This window comes from Nelumbo nucifera, chromosome 2 (assembly GCF_055504915.1).
Source record: "Nelumbo nucifera cultivar China Antique chromosome 2, China Antique-T2T, whole genome shotgun sequence".
NCBI lineage: Eukaryota > Viridiplantae > Streptophyta > Magnoliopsida > Proteales > Nelumbonaceae > Nelumbo > Nelumbo nucifera.
Window position 1 is genome coordinate 111,528,608 of NC_142650.1, and position 18,919 is coordinate 111,547,526.

At 34.5% G+C, this 18,919-nt stretch overlaps 1 pseudogene across 1 annotated transcript; it reads left to right on the forward strand.

The window, feature by feature from the left end:
• The first annotated feature begins 4,533 nt into the window (after nucleotides 1-4,533).
• Nucleotides 4,534-14,489, forward strand: LOC148802809 (uncharacterized; annotated as a pseudogene). The gene is made up of 6 exons (XR_016082463.1): nucleotides 4,534-5,156; nucleotides 6,870-7,022; nucleotides 7,488-7,888; nucleotides 12,369-12,543; nucleotides 12,650-12,726; nucleotides 13,833-14,489. The product of XR_016082463.1 is annotated as an uncharacterized LOC148802809 (transcript).
• The last annotated feature ends 4,430 nt before the right edge of the window (nucleotides 14,490-18,919 follow it).

Sequence of the window (18,919 nt, forward strand, 5' to 3'; positions counted from 1 at the left end):
AACTCACCAAGAGAGAGAGAGAGAGAGAGAGAGAGATGATCTAGATCTGGTGGCACCAGTCGCCGGTGCTTGAGTTCGCAGAATGAAAACAATGTGCTTGGGTTCTGGTGGCCCTAGCTGGAGAGAGAACTAAGAAGATAGAAGACCTAGTTCTAAGAAAAGAGAGAACTGAGAATGAGAAGAAAGAAGATGGAAATGGTGCTGGCTGGAGAGAGAGAGAGAGAGAGAGAGAGAGATATCACCGCCAAAGAGAGAGATGACTACTTTTGGTGGTGTTGGCCACCGGTGACTGAGTTCGCAGGTGCAGCTGGGTTCGCTGGTTCTTAGAGTTGAGAGGGAGAAATAAGAGCCACTTTTGAGAGTGAGAGTGAAAAAGGAGAATGAAAAGAAAATTTTTATGCATTTACGGTTAGGGTTAGGCAGTGTAGGAAAAGTCGGGCCAGGCCAGACTTTTTTAACAAATCTCAAGCCTGACCCGTAAAATAGTCGGGCTCAGGCTAAAACACATGCTCAAACCCGTCCGAGGGCTAGGCCGGGCTACCCGGCCCATGAACACGTCTAGCCACAACCAATTTATTATAAGTTACCACATTTGGGAGACACCCTAGTCGTATACCATCAATTAAAACCACTTGCGTTTTTTCTAATTGTCACACTTTACCCAAAGAAGCTACATAGATATTCATTAAGCAAGTCAAAAGTCTACGGACGATTCCATGAAATAGCTCTATAGAAATCCAAACCTGTATGAGATGGGAGCATTCCATATCAAATGATACTAGAAAATGTAAGAATAACTAAAGAAAGGCATCCAAGCTTTTGGAACAAAAACAAAATTTACCCTAACTTCTCTCTTTTTTGTTTTTTTTCAAATCGGTACTGGAAAACACACCCAAAGCAAATTTCTTTTTCTTGATAGTTTCTACATGACTTTACAGTAGTAGCCATTCTTGTAGAAATAGAAGAAATATGGTATCGCCATGGAGGCTTCTCACCTACGGGGTGGGGTGGGGTGGGGTGGGGTGAGTGTGTGAGACCACTTTTTCCTTCTGTCTAAGAGTCAAAATCACTTATCAGGTTTACTATGAACAGACCAGTGATACAACAATCTTTAATGATGTCATAGTATTTAATGCATGATAAGTATATTTTTAAAATGTGAATTAATAAAAAGTAGGTAGACCATATAACGCATTTAAACTTCCTATTTTTATTAGGCCCTATTTATTTGTTGGTATTTAGCAAGTGGTAAGTTGGTTAAATAGGCAATTGACCACACATCTCCACATTCACATGTTACTATATTGGGTCCCATGGTAGGTCAAGATAACGGAGAGTACCTATTACCTCAACAACTAATACCCTCTTGGAGGATGGGTAAGCAACTTACTCGTGCGCTGATAATGCTCCTCCCTCCTACCTCTCTTTTTATTTGGGTAAATAGCTTATATAACACAAGAACATTGGAATTGAACTTACCTAGACAAATTTTACTTAGGAAACATTTTCCTACATAAACTCATTTACCTAAAAGTAAGTGAAAACGAACGGAAACAACTTAAGGTAAAAGACTTAAACATCCCTTGCCTTTTCCTCCAAAATATTAAAACATCCACTCTCTTCTCAAATTGGACTAAGACCTCCCCCATCATATGACATTATTTGATAAAGACCTCCCCTCCATTATTTGAATAGGAAAAATTGTTTTTTTTTTTCAATTAGGTCGGGCTTCGGGCTTGGGCTCAGGCTTCGGGCTTTTTATCAGGGCCGGGCTTGGGCTCAAGTTATAGGCCCGTTGGTCGGGCCGGGCTCGAGCTCGGGCCTAGTATATTTTTATTAGTGACAAGTGAAAGCCCGGCCCGAGCCCGACCCGGCCCGGCCCATGAATAGGTCTAATTGTAAGTAACGACATCTGGGTTGATCCCAGCTTCTCTCGTTCTACCAAGAACTGCATATGCTTCATCAACTCCAACTAATTGACAATAGGCCACAATTAGATCTGTTCATGGGTGGGGCTCGGGCTGGGCTTTTGCTCTTTATTAACATAAATTTTTCAGGCCCAAGGCCGAAGACCGACCTGTGAGTCTGAGCGTGGGTGCCCTCTGAGGATTGGGAGAATGGTGCCTGTTGAGTTTGCTGATTACTGGGAGTCTAAGAGCGAGAATAGAAATTGAGAAAGTGAGAAGATAGAGCTCATCACTCAAGAGAGAGAGAGAGAGAGAGATGATCTAGATCTGGTGGCACCAATCGCCGGTGCTTGAGTTCGTAGAATGAAAATAGTGCGCCTGGGTTTTGGTGGCGCCAGCTGGAGAGAGAACTAAGAAGATAGAAGACATAGTTCTAAGAAGAGAGAGAACTAAGAATGAGAAGAAAGAAGATGAAATGGTGCTGGTTGGAGAGAGAGAGAGAGAGAGAGATCACCGCCAAAGAGAGAGATGACTACTTCTGGTGGTGTCGGCCGCTAGTGACTGAGTTCGCAGGTGCAGCTGGGTTCGTTGGTTCTGAGAGTTGAGAAGGAGAAATGAGAGCTGCTTCTGAGAGTGAGAGTAAAAAAGGAGAATGAAAAAGGAGAATGAACAAACAAGTGATACAACAATGTTTAATGATGTCATAGTATTTAATGCATAATAAGTATATTTTTAAAATGTGAATTAATAAAAAGTAAGTAGACCATATAGCGCCTTTAATGTGATTTGTTTAAATTTTGATGTAACATGCAAATAAACATTTTCAAATACACTTTAGTTGGATTGTGTAGTTTAGGGAGTTAAATGATATCCCTCAAACTAAGAGTTTACATCACCTTTAAAATCTATTTATTTTACTTTTAATTTCCCAAGTCTCTATGCCCATCATCATAAACTTCTTATTTTTATTAGGCCCTATTGATTTGTTGGTATTTAGCAAGTGGTAAGTTTGTTAAATAGGCAATTGACCACACATCTCCACATTTACATGTTACTATATTGGGTCCCACGGTAAGTCAAGATAACGGGGAGTACTATTACCTCAACAACTAATACCCTCTTGGAGGGTGGGTAAGCAACTTACTCGTGCGCTGATAATGCTCCTCCCTCCTACCTCTCTTTTTACTTGGGTAAGTAGCTTATATCACATAAGAACATTGGAATTGAACTTACTCAGACAAGTTTTACTTAGGAAACATTTTCCTAGATAAACTCATTTACCTAAGTAAGTGAAAACGAACGGAGACAACTTAAGGTAAAAAACTTAAACATCCTTTGGCTTTTTCTCCAATATTGTGCCTCTTTTCACACAATTATATGAAAGAATCCTTGAACTGTGATTTCTCCCAATCTGAAGGTTGAAAAAATGAGTAGGATGTAATCCCATGAACTAGAAGAGGACACAACACTATTCATCTTGTTACATGTGACCCTCTTCTTCCCAACTGCATGACATAATCCAGTAGCCTCTTGGAATTGAGATGTGGAAGCATGGCCTTAGACTTATTAAACGTCGTTTTATGATTATTGGATGTGGTTGTGGGCACTTGCACGCATCCTTTGAAAAGTCACAATTGAAGCAAAAGTAAATGCGACTTCAGTTCTAAATTTCTAATTATGGGGTCTACATATAGCTCTTTTTCCTTGAAATTATCTACATGCTTCTTGTCTTTGTCGGGACGGGACCTATGCTGGGGCCGCCCTAAGGTAGTCTTTGTCACCATTGACCAGGTCAACGTATTTATTATTCACATTTTTTTAGAGAATTTAATATAATCATGAAATAATTATTTTAGAAATTAAAAATTACTAATGTACATGTGATATGTATCTTAGATGTTTTAATAGATTTGAAATATTCTAAAATTATATATTTTTATAAATTATTAATTGATATTTTAATTTGTATTTTATACTAACATATTTATTATTTATAAAAATAAAAATATTATTTACTAAACATTTAAGAATTAAAAAAAAACAATTTACAAGCAAAAAACAAAAGACTCAGTTGTGGGCATCTGAATCATGCATCATGTATCGAGAGTTTTGCATAAAGGGTGTTTAGATCACTGAGTTTCATATGGGAATTATGGTCAAAGAATTGAGAGATGGGTGGTCTATATCACGTCTGCGATTAGAGGGGCTTGCAGTGGTATTTTGGTTTTATTATCAGTTTTCAGCGTTTGGATTTTCAACATTAAGGTGTTAGGAGGTTTCCCTTTTATAAGGGGGGCTTTAAAGTAATTTTCCCTCTAAAATATTTATATTAATTGATAAATATCTAAATATAATTAAAATTAAATCCATATTCAATGAATATTAAATAATGTTATTATCAAAAGTTAATAAATATAGTTAGTAAATTACCAAAAATTAATAAATACTATCATTAATTAACTCATCATAACTTTTTAAAGTAATTTGGGTAAATGTTGTTATACTTATGTTAATTAACAATATTTTTATAATGTTGGAAAACCCTTAAAGAAGGACTCCAAGGCACCACCATCTACGACTTTTCATTTTGCAACCATGTCCATATATTGCTAAAGTGTGGGACTTACGTCTATCCATCACTTTAATTTCAGGAACAAAAGAGACTCCAATTTTACTTCAAGTCTATAAGATGTAGAACTTGTGGGTATGTTGTGGTAATATGTAGACCACAACGATTATTATTCATTTTGCTCTAATTACAGCTAGCTATATATAGGAGAGGGGAGTTAGAAAGCTGAAACAGGGGAAATCCATCCATTTCTCAAAATCATGGGTGGGCTTTGAGGATGAGAACATTATGGGCATGGCTTATGGTTATACTGCTGCTACATCAGTTTCATCATCATCATCATGAATCAATGGCATATTTGGAGTAGGAGAAGATGGCTCTTTTAGCTTTCAAGGCTTCTGTTCCATGGACTGATTATGATGATACTTCTTCCGGCCGTCTCCCATCTTGGGTTGAGGACGATGATAATGATGATTGTTGTTCCTGGGAGAGAGTTCAATGTAATCTCACCACTGGCCGGATCATCCAACTCTATCTCTGTTATACCAGAAGTCGGGCATATGATGATGATGTTCATCTACCAATTTGGCTTTTAAATGCCAGCTTGTTTCTTCCCTTTCAAGAGCTTCAACATCTTGACTTATCTGAGAACGGGTTTCGAGGTTTGGCAGACAATGAAGGTATTGCTAATTAATTAAGAAAACTGCAATTTGTTTTATAATCGTCTTTCAATTAAACCATGACTGTCAACACAAGCCCATAAGTAATATCCAGCCGTTGAGAGCGAGATGGATGGATGTATTTATTCTTATCTGCAGGGATGGAACCGTTGGGTGGGCTTTAAAGAGGATGGAGGTTCTCGACTTGAGTTGGAATGCTTTCAACAACAGCATCCTGCCGTCTTTGGGAATACCATAGTTTTAGTTGCATCAAACCAAAAATTCTATGGGAGAGAGGCGGTGGCCAGTAAGGTGAGGGTGGACTCTATCACATGGCGATGCTTCCTTTCAACCATGCTGTTTTGCTCATGAGTGTACAGATAGGTAAGACGGTGTCCGATGCCTTGAGAGTCAAGGTACTGTGAAAGTCTCCGGTGTTCCCCTCCCCAATCAGATTGAATACATTTAATTTTTCTATCTTTAAAATATTTATATTAATTGATAAATATCTAAATATAATTAAAATTAAATCCATATTCAATGAATATTAAATAATGTTATTATCAAAAGTTAATAAATATAGTTAGTAAATTACCAAAAATTAATAAATACTATCATTAATTAACTCATCATAACTTTTTAAAGTAATTTGGGTAAATGTTGTTATACTTATGTTAATTAACAATATTTTATAAAAATAAGACGGAGGAATGGATGCTGAAATGGGAAATTGATAGAGTCCACCTTTACTGGGCCCTCGGAGTAGAACTCTCCCCATATGATCCTTCAAGAGAAAATACGAAGGATGAAATTCAAAGACAACATTGTTAACTTTGGTAAATTTGCTAACAGAAATTTGGTTCTTTGTAATAGAGGGAACATGATAAATATCCTTAAGATAAAATTTGTTTTTATCATGAGAAATAATAGAACCAATATTTTTAATTTCCAAACCTACGCCATTACCAACTTTCACCTGGTCAGACCCGCCATAGTCTGATCGAATCTGCAGATTGTTTAGATCGGATGTGATGTGGTGTATGGCTCCAGAGTCTGGATACTTGGCCGGATCAAACTGTGATGAAGAACCAGTGTGAAAAGTAGCAGTTGGATCTAGTGTGGGATTCTGAGTAGGTTGTCAATTTGAACCAAGATAGCAGATTTCAAACCTAGGTCTACAATTCCAAACACCATGACCAGAAGAAACTGCAATTTGAAAACTTTAAATATATATATATGCGATTCCGGAATTAATTTCTATAAAAGTGATAATTATATTTAGTAATTATCAAAAAAACCGATTCAATGGCAGTGTTCTAGCAATCCAAGGTACGTACAAAAACACTCCCAAACACAGCTTTCATGTAAAGTGGAACATGCCATAAATGCCACAATTTATATTCATTTTATTTAGAGATGGGCCCCATCACACCTTACTCCTGCCGAAGGTATATTAAGATTAATGCATATGTTATCTTAAATAATATCGACCATAAAATTCATAAACTTGGGTTCTCTGTCTATTCTATTGATATATAATATTTTTTCCTTATTTTCTCCCAACATTGATTAATAATTTGTAGAACTAGCTGGTTGTATCTCCGTGAAAATCCTGGATCAATTACCAGTGAAGGTATGGTAATTGTAGATTCATTAATATATAATTGCTTGGAGATAATACAGTCTTATGCAATTTGGATTTACATTAATATTTTTCATTTTTTTGCTTTATAGAGTTGAATACTTTGAGAAATTTGGAGCTATTAGATTTATCTTATTCTACGCTCAAGAACAAATTTCTCGAGAACATGGGGGGAATGATTTCTCTCAAGTTCTTATCAATTGCTTCAGCTATTGGACTCAATGGCACTCAACTACCACATAAGGGTAACTTAATTATTGGCAAACCAAAAATCTTTTGATCTATTTTTAATTGATTCGATCAAATCCCACAATTGCATTATGCATCATTAATTAATTTCATGTTCAGACAATCTGTTCCAACCGTTTTATTATTCTTATTACTTGTGGATTGTAACTGTATTTCTTTGGGTAGGTGGACCGTATCAAGGAAGCAGATACGGTATATTAATTATGATTTACAATAGAAATTTAGGTCTTTATTGCGAAAGTTAATATTGTATTGTATAGTCTTTTAGTTTTATACTTATAGAAGTTAGAATTTTGGTGGTAGAGCCTTACAAATTATAATGCTGCATGTGCAATTTTAGTAATTAAGGAAATACCAATCAAATAACTTAAGGATTATATTTTAGCACTGTTCTTTACCTAAAGAGGATGCACCCAAGGCCAATTTCTTCTTACATATATATGCTTTGAATTACCATGCAGGGTTGTGCAAACTTAGGAACCTCTAGGAGTTGGATCTTCGACGCAACGATTTCGTTGGTAGTCTCAACCATTGTTTAGGAAACCTCACATCCCTTCGTGCATTGAATCTTTCTTATAATCAGTTTGAAGGAAGCTTTGACACATCATTCATTGCTGGACTCACTTCTCTTGAATACCTTTCTCTTTCACATAATCGCTTCCAAGGTTCATTTTCATTTCATTCCTTCGCTAACCTTTCCAAACTTGACTCATTTGAATGCGAAGATAACAGGATAATAGTTGAGGCCGACGACTATCCAACCTGGGTTCCATCCTTCCAATTGAAGTCTCTTATCTTATTAGGCTTCACATTCAAAAATTGTGCATTTCTGAGTTTCCTCTACTGCCAGCATGAGTTGAGAGTAGTTCAACTCTCTAGCAACAATTTAAGGGGGGAATTTCCCATTTGGTTGCTAGAAAACAATACCAAACTAGGCGGCTTAAATCTAATGAATAACTCCTTTATAGGCCCTCTTGTTCTTCCTCCTCATCCTTGTGTAAATTTGTCTATTTTGATCCTTTCTAACAATAACTTATCTGGTTCAATCCCAACAAATATTGGTGTCATATTTCCAAATTTGGGAATCTTAAAGCTATCACAAAATTGTTTTGAAGGAAAAATTCCTCCATCAATCGGTAAAATGAAATCGTTATGGATCCTAGATCTTTCCAATAATAATTTATCAGGTCAAATTGATGCTCCAGCTTAGCGTTTCTTAAGTTATCGTGCAATAATTTGTATGGAAAAGTACTTCCTACAATTACAAACCTAACTAGCTTGAAGTTCTTATACCACTCACCCACCAAGCATTTGGACACCTTCCGATCGCCCATTGGCCCGACGGCCTAGGCTGATGGTGGGAAACAGTGGTTCTAAAAAAGTACCATTTCCCATCATTGACCTTCCTTGAAGATTCCCCTATATTAGTAGATGGCCAATGGTGGCAACCAAAATCTATTACATGATTTGAGCTATGATATCTAATTCCTCTCTCTTTTTTCTGGAAAAAAAAATTCTTTTAGATGGTCGAGGAGTTGTAACCCCGTTTATTGGGTCACTTCATCTAAACATTGAATAAATGCTTGATTTTCTTTTCGCAACAGGAAAGCTTAAACAGAAATTTGCAGGGTTCATACGTGCACCTTTAATTTACAACTTGTTTTATAAAAAAAAAACACTTTACAAGCAAAAAACAAAAGACTCAGTCGTGGGCATCTGAATCATGTATCATGTATCGAGAGTTTTGCATAAAGGGTGTTTAGATCACTGAGTTTCATATGGGAATTATGGTCAAAGAATTGAGAGATGGGTGGTGTATATCGCGTCTGCGATTAGAGGGGCTTGCAGTGGTATTTTGGTTTTATTATCAGTTTTCAGCGGTTGGATTTTCAACACTAAGGTGTTAGGAGGTTTTCCTTTTATAAGGGGGGTTTAAAGTAATTTTCCCTTTAAAATATTTATATTAATTAATAAATAGCTAAATATAATTAAAATTAAATCCATATTCAATGAATATTAAATAATGTTATTATCAAAAGTTAATAAATATAGTTAGTAAATTACCAAAAATTAATAAATACTATCATTAATTAACTCATCATAACTTTTTAAAGTATTTTGGGTAAATGTTGTTATACTTATGTTAATTAACAATATTTTATAAGAATTGGAAACCCATTAATTAATTTCTATAAAAGTGATAATGATATTTAGTAATTATCAAAAAAACTAAATTTTGAGTTATTATTGTTATTATAGTTAATAATCGAATGTAGGGAATAAAATATTATAATGTTGGAAAGTGAAATTATTAATTAATTTATATTGGAAAATAAAAGACATTGTAATTTTGTTAGTAAACTACTTCATAAAAATAAATATTTAATGAAAATTTAAAATAATTTTCAATAAATCTCCATAATATTTTCAAAAATTTTCATAAAATAACATTTTAGAAATTAAAAGATAAAATATTACACTTTTAGAAAAATTTTGAAAGTGTATTTACAATGTATTAAATGATTATTGTAAATTATTAGAATATTTTTAAAATTTTAGGAAAATTTATTACATTTGATAGACTTTGGAAAGCTATTGAAAAATTATATAATTTTCATTGTTAATTATTGAAAATTTTTAAAGATAAATGAGTTGGGAAAAGGGAAAGCTGTAATTTGAACCAATAATTACACAAATTAATAAGATAAATTAGTATAATAATGGAAAAGGAAATTATTAATTAGTTTATATTAGCAAATATAAGATAAATTAGTGTAATTCTATAAGTAAACATTTAAAAAGAAAATAAATTATTTAATAACAATTTAAAAATAAATTTGAAAAAGTATTCAAAATTACACAAATGTAATAAATTTTCCAAATTTTTCATAAAGTTACTTTTTTTTGAAAATTAAAGACAATTTAATATACTTTTAAAAATTTACCATGTGGTTGATACTCAATATATCGTTTTGATCATTTTTGTCATCAAAATATATATTGGGTTGACGAGGAGCAGGTGCCTTGCCTTGAGCCTGCTCGACACTGGGGACAGGGTAAGGAAAATTCGAGGATTTCCCATCCTTGATGAGGAGTAGGGGCCTTGCCCTGAATTCCCGACACAAAGGATAAGGCATGGAAATTTGAGGACTCCTTGTCCCTAACGAGGAGTGGGTCCCGCCTTGCCTTGAACTTGCCTGACACTAGGATGGGGTAGAGTGTCTTGACTGCGGAGCGGAGACAGGGATGGGGTGCTCCACCCCATTGCCAATCCTACATAATTGTTAATTATTAGTGAAATTAATAAAAATGCTAGCTTTTGTAATTATTTCTATTTATTTAAAGTCAATCAAAGTTTCATTTAAAAATAATGAAAATAATAATTGTTATTAAAATTCCTACAAATGGTTAATAAGATTAAATTTATTAAAAAATATTTGTCCATATTAATTAAATTAACAATAACTTCTTTTTATAAATCAACATTAAATGAAAAATGCACTTATTAAAATTTTAAATATTAATAATAACATTGAATATTTTTAGTTAATTAACAAAAAATTTTAATTATAAATTTATCAATTAATTAATAATAAATAAAATTATTCAATCTTTCAGATTTTTGCATGCATGGCATGAGTCCCCGCTAGTTAAATATAATTCTTAGCATCTGTAGTGTACTACGTTATGCTGTATATTTGGTCCAGAAGTACTAAAGCAGTCAGTAAAGCTACATGAAAACAGCCTCAATCCAATCTACCAGTCTACATGACCGTGGTTGTAGGACATTGGTACAAAAATTTGTCACCTAAATCATTTATTCAGATATTATAGAGTTTTCAATTTCAGTTTAAAATGTAATGCATGGAGTTTTCAATTTCAGTTTATTGGATCAGCCTTGATTCAGACAATACGCATATAAAATTAGTTTATATATACCTATCAGGCTATCACTAATATTGGTTTGAAAGTGTTTTAGGTCCACGTCTCGTGCATGGAAACTAGTTTAATTGATCAAATTGACTAAGTTTAGTATGCTAATTATGTTAAGTGATTGTTAATTTACTATTATTTAAGAAAACTATGTTAGAGTTTAAAGAATAATTTTACTCTTAATAATTATTAATTTAATGACTAATTATTAACTATTATACCATCATAAACCCTTTATTGTTATTAGGGATGGCAATTTTCTCCATTTCCCTGATCCCTGTGGGGATCCGCCCCGAATGGGGTGGGGATGGGGATGATTTTCCCCCCCTACAGGGGCGAGAATGGGGAAATTTTCATCCCCATTAGAGGGGACGGGGCAGGGATGGGGAGAGCACTCCCTGTCCCACGAGGTCCCCGATCCCCGCCCTGTGGGATCCCCACTAATATATGTATATATATGTATGCATACGTTATATGTGTATATATGTACACATACATCTAATATATTAATATTTTTAAAAATATGATTGAATCTTTTCTAATAGGACTGTAAATTTTAATTATTTTAATTTTATTTTTTAAACAAAATAAAAAACAAAAAAATGGTTAACATTATAAAAAATCACAGGGGATGGGGATCCCGTGGGAACAAATAATTAAAATAATTATTGTTAATGTAATGACTCTAATTTGATAAAATCCTTTAAATATTTTGCTTTAAAATGAATAAAATTTATTTTTTAACATCAAAAGTGACCTTTAAAATTTTATAGGTCAATGGGTTGATTGTTTGGTCCGAATGGGTTGATTGTTTGGTCCGAATGGATCATCCTTATCACTACGGTTGATTGTTTGTCATCGTTTTCTAGTTATGAATGAACTATCATAGCATTGAGGGGGTGACCACATACAGACAACCCTCTTCGATTCTTCGGCTTGGATCGTTTTCTAGTTATGAATGAACTATCATAGCATTAACCATGTAGGGGACCCACGTATGACATGGTTAATGCTAATGGGCTTTATGCCCCTACGTCAAGTACTAGAGTGTTGTGGCCGAATAATTGGATAGCCATGACTCATAAAGTCATAAGTCATACATATATGGACCGTTGCAACCATGACCATATATTGCTAAAGCGTGGGACTTACGTCTATCCATCACACAAAAGAGACTCCAATTTTACTTCAAGTCTATAAGATGTAGAACTTGTGGGTATGTTGTGGTAATATGTAGACCACAACAATTATTATTCAATTTGCTCTAATTACAGCTAGCTATATATAGAGGAGAGGGGAGTTAGAAAGCTGAAACAGGGGAAATCCATCCATTTCTCAAAATCATGGAGTGGGCTTTGAGGATGAGAACATTACGGGCATGGCTTATTGTTATGCTGCTGCTACATCAGTTTCATCATCATCATCATGAATCAATGGCATGTTTGGAGCAGGAGAAGATGGCTCTTTTAGCTTTCAAGGCTTCTGTTCCCTGGACTGATCATGATGATACTTCTTCCGGCCGTCTCCCATCTTGGGTTGAGGACGATGATAATGATGATTGTTGTTCCTGGGAAAGAGTTCAATGTAATCTCACCACTGGCAGAATCATCCAACTCTCTCTCAATTTTACCAGAAACAGATGGCCATCATATGATGATGCACATCTACCAATTTGGCTTCTAAATGCCAGCTTGTTTCTTCCCTTTCAAGAGCTTCAACATCTTGACTTATCTGAGAACGGGTTTGGAGGTTTGGCAGACAATGAAGGTATTGCTAATTAATTAAGAAAACTGCAATTTGTTTTATAATCGTCTTTCAATTAAACCATGACTGTCAACACAAGCCCATAAGTAATATCCAGCCGTTGAGAGCGAGATGGATGGATGTATTTATTCTTATTGCAGGGCTGGAACCGTTGTGCAAACTAAGGAACCTTCAGGAGTTGAATCTTAGTGGCAACGATTTCGTGGGTAGTCTCAACCATTGTTTAGGAAACCTCACATCCCTTCTCGCATTGGATCTTTCTTACAACAAATTTGAAGGAAGCTTTGACACATCATTCATTGCTGGACTCACTTCTCTTGAATACTTTTCTCCTTCACATAATCGCTTCCAAGGTTCATTTTCATTTCATTCCATCGCTAACCTTTCCAAACTTGACTCATTTGAATGTGAAAATAATGGGCTAATAGTTGAGGCCAACGACTATCCAACCTGGGTTCCATCCTTCCAATTGAAGTCTCTTGCCTTATCAGGCTTCACATTAAAAAATGGTGCATTTCCAAGTTTCCTCTACTACTAGCATGAGTTGAGAGTAGCTCAACTCTCTAGCAACAATTTAAGGGGGGAATTTCCCATTTGGTTGCTAGAAAACAATACCAAACTAGGCGGCCTAAATCTAATGAATAACTCCTTTATAGGGCCTCTTGTTCTTCCACCTCATCCTTATGTAAATTTGTCTGTTTTGATCTTTTCTAACAATAACTTCTCTGGTTCAATCCCAACAAATATCGGTGTCATCTTTCCAAATTTGGGAATCTTAAAGCTATCACAAAATTGTTTTGAAGGAAAAATTCCTCCATCAATCAGTAAAATGAAATCGTTATGGATTCTAGATCTTTCCAATAATAATTTATCAGGTCAAAACAACATATCCGGTGCACTACCTAGATGGTTGGGAAATTTATCAAGTATTCAGTCTCTTGTTATGTGTAATAATCATCTTGAAGGATCAATTCCAAGTGAGTTTTGTCAACTACAATACCTCATATATTTGGATATCTCTGAAAACAATATCCATGGCTCGATTCCTTCTTGCTTTAGCCCACAAGATTTGGAACATGTGCATCTCCAGAAAAATAGGTTGGAAGTAGAAGTGGAGTTCACTACAAAATTCCTGTACGAAACTTACAAGGGTGTTGTTCTTGAGCTCTGGAATTGATCTCTCTTGCAACAAATTAGTAGACAATATCCCATCTGAAATTGGAGATTTAAGTGATATTCGTGCATTGAATCTGTCGCACAACTATTTAAATGGGCAAATCCCACCAAGCTTTTCAAATCTGAGAAAAATAGAGAGTTTGGAGCTTTCCTACAACAATTTGACGGGAATGATCCCTCCTCAGATGATTGAGCTAAACTCTTTGCCGAATTTCAATGTGGCTCATAACAACCTATCCGGAAGGACTCCAGAGAGAAAATGACAATTTGCAACATTTGGGGAATCTAGCTATGAGGGCAACCCTCTTCTTTGTGGAGAACCCTTAAAGAAGAATAATTGCACAAACAGTTCCAAGGCATCACCATCTATGCAAACAGCTCCTGATGGCATGGACATGGACATGGACATGTACAGCTTTGTTGTAAGTTTTGTAGCTTCTTATATAACAGTGTTGTTGGGTTTGGTGGCAGTTTTCTACATAAACCCTTATTGGCGACGAATTTGGTTTTATCTAATTGATGTTTGTATTACCTCTACTTACTACTTTGTTATGAACAATATCCACAAACTGTTATCTTTTTCTTATTAATTAACAATTGAAAATTCAGTTTTTTTCTTTTATTTTTTGAGAAAGTATTATTTCATTGCTCCAAATAAGAATTCAGTTTGGTGAAATGGAATTAACCAGAGGTTGGGATTTCTCAAAAGAAAAGAAAATTTAGAATTCATTAGTACATCTTGGATCGTATTCTCTTTGAATGTGATTTGTTGGGTACGTACCCTCAAATTCCTCAAGTGTCTATCGCTTGTAATTACCAATGAAGAAAGAATTGGTTAAGTCTACTCCCTAGAATTCTCCTCCAACCCTAAAATTTGTTGATTTTCTTCTATTGTTTCACATTCTTTTTTATTTTTTTGTTTTATGTGTTTTTTAAAAAACCACCAAGGTAATTTCAATCAATTGCGTGAGCACTTAATGTTAGGCATCTCTGTGCATAGAATTCAGTTTGCGTGAGCACTACCCAAAGAAGGCGGCCAAACCAAAGCATAGCAACTTTAATATCCCTTACACACAAAAAGAACTTCCAGTCGAAAGCTATCAACGTGCTGTCGTGCTATATCATGCCGGCCCATAGGTTTTGAACCCCCAGCCCAACAGTGTATGAATCTCTGTGCCGGGTCTGACATGGTGCATTTGTCATTGTGCCATATCAAGCTGTGCCAAGCCATACCGGGACACGGGCAACTTAATTCGATTTACACCTCTAACTATCATGCAATCATAAACCCGTTTTAGTAGTTTGGGCTTCCAGTTTGATAACAAGAGTATGTAAATGGGCCCGTTGAAGCCATACAATAAGCCAAAGTGTGAAATACACAGAAATAATTACACCACAAACTTTCAAGGCTTTTGGAAGTCTATTGGCCCGTCGACAAAACTTCGATTCAATAAATAAGAAAGAAGCCCGCTGTAACATACATGACCCCAAGTGTTATTTCGTTGCTCCAAATAAGAACTCAGTTTGGGGAAATCGAATTAACCAATTAACAATTCAAAATACTCCCATCAGTCTTAATTTGAACAATCTGTTGACCAATTAAAAGTTTTCTCTTATGTAAGCAAGGATTTATACATACATACATATAAGCATACCTAATTATGCATAGAGAATGTTTTTTTTTTCAATAAGGCAATTAGTCAAAACAAAAATTGCATTAAAAGGAGAAAGAGATATACAAAAAGTAACAGCCAACAATAGGACCGACAGAAGAAAACCATCCAAGAACCACAACTCACCCAACAAGGGTCCCAAGAGTAGACAAAACCAGCTATACTCATTTACAGGAGTGAGTATTTGATTTATTAAATTGATTAAAATTGAACCAATAAATAGAATTTTTTAATCAAATTTGTAAAATGAAAAATCGAACAAATTGAATTGAGGAAAAATCAACATAATCAAAAATGAAATTTTCGTTTCGGTTTTTTCGCTATTTTGGTTAACCATGTTTCAATTCTGAAAACCAAAACCAAAATTTCTAAAAAATGAAATAATTGAACTGAAATAATTGCAAATTACCGTAACTTTTCTTGAAGTTTCTGACCATTGCTTAAATACCCCCTGAAGTTTGGTAATTTCAATCACATCTCTTGAACTTTATGACAGTTGCAAGTAGACCCTCTCTGTTCGAATCTTCTAAGAAAAGATATAAAAATGTCTAAAATACCATGCAGTTATTATTGGGGCTGGTTCCTACAGAAAAAACAATTCATACTTTATAAGAAAAAGAAAAAGAATTTACAGGTGCAACTTTCCTTTGTGTGTGGTTAATACAAAGGATAAATTTGAAAAATAAATCAATTTTGAAAAAGAAATCGAAAAAACTTAGGGTGGTGATTAATATAAAGAAAAAGTTTGTAAATAAACATTTTGGTCAAAAGTAACTATATGGGTATTTTTGTGCCATGCTGTACCAGGCCACTATGCGGGCGTGTCAACATGCCATGCTAGGCCATGGGTCATGCTATCATAGCCCACATTCTCGTGCCATGCCATGCTAGCTTATGGGCCTTAAAACCCGAGCCTAGCATGACCTAGGGATATGGGTCAGGCCGTGACATGGCCCGGTTGCTACAATGACCAGGCTTGTTTAGCACAATCCATATCGTGCTGGGTCAAACTAGCCCACGGGTGACACAGCCCACTTTAATTGGTATTTGCCACAGATGAATATTTGGGAAGCTAAGTGTTACTACCACTAGGGTACATAGTGGCAATCTGTAATTTACCCACGTATAAATGATCCATAGGATATGTGACACTATACCATATACCACACATGTCAATTTGGCATGCACATGTGGCATCAAAGTCCAAACACAACCCCACCTACGGAAAGAAAATAAAATTTAAGTTAAAGTGAATTAATCTTGCCAAACAAGAAAAGAAAAAGTAGGGCTGAAACGGATTGGATCGGATTCGGAAAAGGGTATATTTGATCCGATCCAATGAGAAATCTGAATGATCCAATTCCGGTAACAATCCATAGGATTTTCAAGAACATGATTCAAATTCGGAATTGGATACCTTATCAGATATCCAATTCGAATCCGATCTGATTAGAATTGTAATAAAAAATTTTGTGATATAATATGAATACTATATTATAATATATATATATATATAATTATATAAATAATATGTAAAATATATATGTCATATACATATAATATATAATATTTTATAACTAACAGATTGGATCGGGGTATATCTGAATTCGATCTGTTAACTAAACAAATCGAATTTTCCAGTCCGATCTGATTTGTTAGGATCAATGGTGGTATCCAAATTCGGCTCTTATCGGATCAGATTCAGATTCAAATTGGATCTGATCCGACTTATTTGCTTTCCTAAGAAAAAGTATATATATATATATATATATATATATATGTAGGGCTGCAAGTTGGTCTAGGTTAGGTCAGGTTGGGGACAACCCTAGCCTAACCCTAAGTTCTAAACCCCAACCCTAACCCTAATCCAACCCGATATATCTAACCCTAACCCTAACTAAGTTCCTTCAACCCTAATCCAACCCAACCCAAAATTCAGTTTGGGTTGGCTCGGGTTGGGCCCAACCCAACCTTCTTCCCATTTCTTAAAATCTTGTAGAACTTGACAATTGCATATTTTAACTCAAATTTCACTACATATATTGATCTATGTTTTATTAGTGTTTGTTTGTTGATGTTTTTATTAGTTCTTTTAGTAAAAAAAAACAGAAAAGTAAGCATTTGAAATGACTAGTTTATTATGAGTTATGACTTATAGGTAGCAAAGGGCTGAGAGGTTTAGAAGAATAAAATATGTTATTAGGGTTTTAGTCTTTTGGATTGGGATTAAGTTAAGTGATTATCTTTAAGACATGATAGTATGTGATGGGGCTAAACAACTATTATGCATCAAAGCAAATCTGTGTATGGTATATCATATATAATATATGTATTTATATATGACATGTATTATAGAGTTCGGTTCAGGTTGCCCAAGGGGTCAACCCTAATTCAACTCAAAGTAAAGTTGGGTTCATGAATTTCAAACCTAGCCCTAACCCGAACATCAGCCTGGCTCAACTCAACCTGACTTCTAAGTTGCAGCCTTATATATGTGTTGTATGGGATAAAATTCTAAAACATAATACTGTATTTGGTTTGATAAAAGAAAGAGAGAAATAGAAATTTGAAGTAAAGGTCATAAGAATTTTATGAAAGTTTTAACCTCCATTTTCTGTTTTTCTCTTATTTCCTATCAAACCAAACATATCTGAAGGCTTATATAGCGAAAAGCAATGGATAAAACAAAAATTCTTATTAAAATACATATAATCCTCCAACACCCAGTCCCATAGTACCGGTAGACTTCATCTCGGTATTCCAACTCTCCATTTTACTTCAAACAGTTCAACAGTAAGAAAAAATAGATTGGAAACCTTCAAAAAATAATTTAATATCACACACATAGAAACCAACCCTTCCGGAAGAAGAAAACCCTACCTGGAGGGAAATCTCTCTCCTCCCCACGCCTCCCAACAGAGAGAAAAGTGAACCGATCACTCAAAAAACATAATAAAATTTGGACTCACATAACAATTGTGGTCCCCAGCTCCTATCTAATAACTAACATAAAACATCTACTAAGAAAATATCATAAAACTAATTGACCTTCAACAGTTTTCAATAGTTATTAGAATAATATTTTTTGAAAAATGTATTAATTTTAAAAAGTATTTTTTAAAATTTAATAACTTATATTTTATTGTCCATTAAAAGTTAATCACAATTCATTTTCTTTTATTTTCAAATATAAATTAATCAATAATTTTCTAAAAATGTTATACTTTATCAAGAATTTTATGAAAGTGAAATAGTTTATCTTTTTTTTTTCAACATTTTTCTAAAAATGTAATAATTTTTTGACAACTGAATTATCGATATTTTATTTTTCAATATAAATTAATGAA